Source organism: Cannabis sativa, chromosome 3 (assembly GCF_029168945.1).
Source record: "Cannabis sativa cultivar Pink pepper isolate KNU-18-1 chromosome 3, ASM2916894v1, whole genome shotgun sequence".
NCBI lineage: Eukaryota > Viridiplantae > Streptophyta > Magnoliopsida > Rosales > Cannabaceae > Cannabis > Cannabis sativa.
Genome location: NC_083603.1, coordinates 57857891 through 57862188, shown reverse-complemented (window position 1 = coordinate 57862188; position 4298 = coordinate 57857891).

Below are 4298 nucleotides of genomic sequence, written 5' to 3'. Positions count from 1 at the left end.
TTTCTAAGCTCGAAGGGAATCATCACTTGACTTCTATACACCAATAGAAGCTATAGATTCCATATTTATGTTCAGCACTCCCACTCAATCATACTATCATGTTCCCAAAATATACGTATCACCCTGACCCAAAAGTAGGCTTAACGAATAAATCAAAGAACATGAATAGTACTCCTGAGTTGAGCCTAAGCATATTAGGATTTAGATTCTTTTAATCTTAAGATCAACTACTGATATTGACTTAGAAAGATATAACGGTAAGTCTATAATATCTTAACTAAGTTGCAATATCGGTCCAGTCCAATGTATACTCCATACATTCGAAACTAGTATACTTTACTAATGTCCTGGAAAGAACATAACACTTACTCCAAGTGTAATTACACATCATCGCTGATTATCACATTAGTGTAAATCCAAAACACTAATGAAACAGGGACTTAGTCTTTTTATTCATATGATCACAATCACATTCCACTGTGTTGACGATACTTTAATTGTGAATAAACATATGATCTGGATTTAACTGATTTTGTGTGTAAATGTAATAAACATATTAAACCATTAGCATAAAAAATTCATGCAAACATAAATCACTTCAAATTTCTTATATTGATAACTAATCAGATTGTAAAGGGTTTTATTTAGGTCACAAAACCCAACAAACTCCCACTTACACTAACATAAAACAAAGTGTGTAAATAAGTCAATCTGATGTCTTGATCATCAGATCAAGTGTAGTATATTTGAATCCACCCAAACTTCTGGAAACTAGTTCATAAATACATTTATGAAACATCCTTTACTATATGCTTTACTCATCAAGGGATACTGAAATCCTTTACTGTTTCAAAGTACATCTGAATGAACAGAAGACATATCTCTCATTGTTTAAAATATGGAATTGAGATAATACAGCGTAGACTTTTCTTCAGTAATATAACTTTCTGGTAATTTCGAATTTACAAAGTTATAATTCTTCTCTGGTAGAGCTTGAATTATTATAGAATAATTCCTCCACCCTCAAAGTAACCACCATCTCATAATTTCGAATGAGTTGGTGAAGATACAAGGATAACTGATATGCAGTTCCTTAATATCTAACATATAGATCACTTTCATAAATCTTTCTTGAATATCTTCTAATGTTCCTTATTTGATTACATGTCAGATAGCTCCCACTCAATAGAAGATGTCTGGTTAAATAATGCATTTAACCTCTTTATTGTTTGGAGAGTTATCTAGTTGTGACTTATTAGTCTGAAACTTTAAGTTAAGACTAAGTCATCAACATAGCAGACTAGTATTTGAAGTGAAAAATACATGCCAGAGATTAAGTAATCAACATTAAGATACCATAAAATGTTATGAGAATTAAGAATTCTTGGTTCAAGTCATTCGAATAGAGTGAACTAGAGTTCTATTATCTAATTCTCATAATTCTGATAAGTTATATCTATCCACATGAATAGTTAGATTTGCTTTTCAGTAGTGTTCTTAAGTTCCTATCACAAGTGTCAACCTAATGAAGATGGGTAAAGAATTTTAAAATTCTCCCACTCAATTAAGGTAGTGTGAAACATTATCAAAGAACTTTTATAGGTATCAATTTTTACTACAACAGTAAAACGAATTGGAACGTACAATCAAGATCAAGGATTTATATTGATAATAGCTAAGTCATTATATTACTTCCATGTTTAAAGAAAATATGTGTTACATAGGGTATTATGGAGTAAAGTCCACCCCTAAGTATATACATATAGGGTATTGTGGATAAACTCCACCTGTAAGTATATAGAGATTATGATCCACCCCTAAAGGTTGTAAAGATCATGATTCTCTAAGTGTAATAGAGTTTATGTGGAGTTGAAAACAATCTAGAGTTCATTAGATATAAAAGATCGTTGAACTGCATAGTTTTCTTAACTTATCTCCACCCCTTTCAGATCAAAAGATCCTTTTATTAAACAAATTCTTAATAATTGTATTAGAATTAACAATTATTAATAAACATAAAAATAATTTCTCGTGTTTATTTAATATAACTCTGTGAAGAGTTGTAAATATTATAGAATTTGCATCAATAATAAAAACACTACACATACAAACATATAAATATAATGTGGTAATTATTGTTTCAGATAAAGTAAATGAAGCTCAATCTCATAAATTGCAATGGTTTGAATTCGAAAATAATATAAACATGATTAATAATAAAAAAAAAGTATTGCAACAATATGAGAAAAACAGGGATAAAAATCCCTAACTAAAATTCGAAATCCAAATTGTCTTTAAACTAAAACAATTAATTCAAAAATAGATAAAAGAGCTTCATCTTTATCTTGGACGACTTCACCCTTTGTCCAGCTTTCCGATCCAACTCTTTTGAGTTCAAGTAGCTTGACCTATAAGAAGAAGAAACAAATAAACAAAGTTAGTCCAGAATCATAAATCCAAGTGGATAATAATTCACTAAAACTGTTAAAGTTTATAAAAAAGAAATACCTTGTTTCTTTGCAAGAAGTTTAGGACACTGGGGTTTCCAATGACCTTTCTCATTGCAGTAGAAACATTTTCCTTTGAGTGTAGCATCACCAGAAGCAGCAGCCTTTTTGTTTTTCATGGCTTTTTCACGCTTCTTGGTGTTCTTCCACTTCTTCTTCGATTTGGGTTTTGAAGCAGAGGCAACATTTGCTTCATGTTTGATCGTCCCATTACCATTCCCAGAATTTTGAGGCTTACTCCCTTTCTTCTTGGGTCCTCCAATCAAATTTTCATAAGTCTGAAGGTCATTGACTAACTCATGAAAGTGTTAGGTTTTATGCCCTAAATAAAACTCTTTACAATCTGATTAGTTATCAATATAAGAAATTTGAAGTGATTGATGTTTGCATGAATTTTACATGCTAATGGTTTAATATGTTTAATATGTTTATTACATTCATACACACAAAATCAGTTAAATCCAGATTATATGTTTATTCACAATTACAGTATCGTCAACACAGTGGAATGTGATTGTGATCATATGAATCAAAAGTTTTGGTCCCTGTTTCATCAGTGTTATTGGATTTACACTAATGTGATAATCAGCGATGATGTGTACTTACACTTGGAGTAAGTGTTATGTTCTTTCCAGGACATTAGTAAAGTATACTAGTTTCGAATGTATGGAGTATACATTGGACTGGACCGATATTGCAACTAAGTTAAGATATTACAAACTTACCGTTATACATATCTTTCCAAGTCAATATCAGTAGTTGATCTTAAGATTGAAAAGAATCTAAATCCTGATATGCTTGGGCTCAACTCAGGAGTGCTATTCATGTTCTTTGATTTATTAGTTAAGCCTACTTTTGGGTCAGGGTGATACGTATATTTTGGGAACATGATAGTATGATTGAGTGGGAGTGCTGAACATAAATATGGAATCTATAGCTTCTACTGGTGTATAGAAGTTAAGTGATGATTCCCTTCGAGCTTAGCAAATAGAAGTAAATGGATGAGCTCTTGTTTAACTGACTAATTATTAGATCATTAAACACCATTTACAGGTAGCTAAGTGTTTTAAGGGGCAAAATACATTGAGGGGTGAGAACGGTAAAGAAATCCCATCTCGATGTAAATCATCTATATAGAGGATCTTTAAATCACAATAAGATTATAACAATGGTTAAATGAGATAGTATATTGGTATCGTGAAACATACAATATGCTCTATATAAGTACGAGAGTGCAATTCTAAGTTCTAAGAGTGGATTCAACGAAGAATTAATAAGTAGGAATTTACTTGGTAAATTTGGTTCACTTATTGGAAGCTCGGCATATAGATCCATGGTCCCCATTCTAGTTGAGAACATTACTGCTTATAAGACTCATTAATTGATTCGTGATTGATCAATTATAATTCTAAAGTTAGACTATGTACGATTTTATGAATTTTCACTATTCGGGGTGAAATTGTAAGGAAAAGAGTTTTCTAGGTTTATTTATTTATTAATAGACTTTATATGTCTAATTAATAATTAAATTAAATGACAATATTATTTAATAATGTATTTTAATTATTAAATAATTAGTTTTGGCATTTAAAAGGTTAGAATTGGAAAATTGGCATTTTTGAGAAAATAGAGATAAAATTTGATAAAATTGCAAAATTAAGTGGGGCCCATTACAACACCTATGGCCGGCCACTTATAAGGCTTTTTCAAATTAATATTTTCATTATTTTAATGCCAAATAATTCTAAACCTAAACCTAGTAAGTTGCCTATAAATAGAAAGTGATGGCTC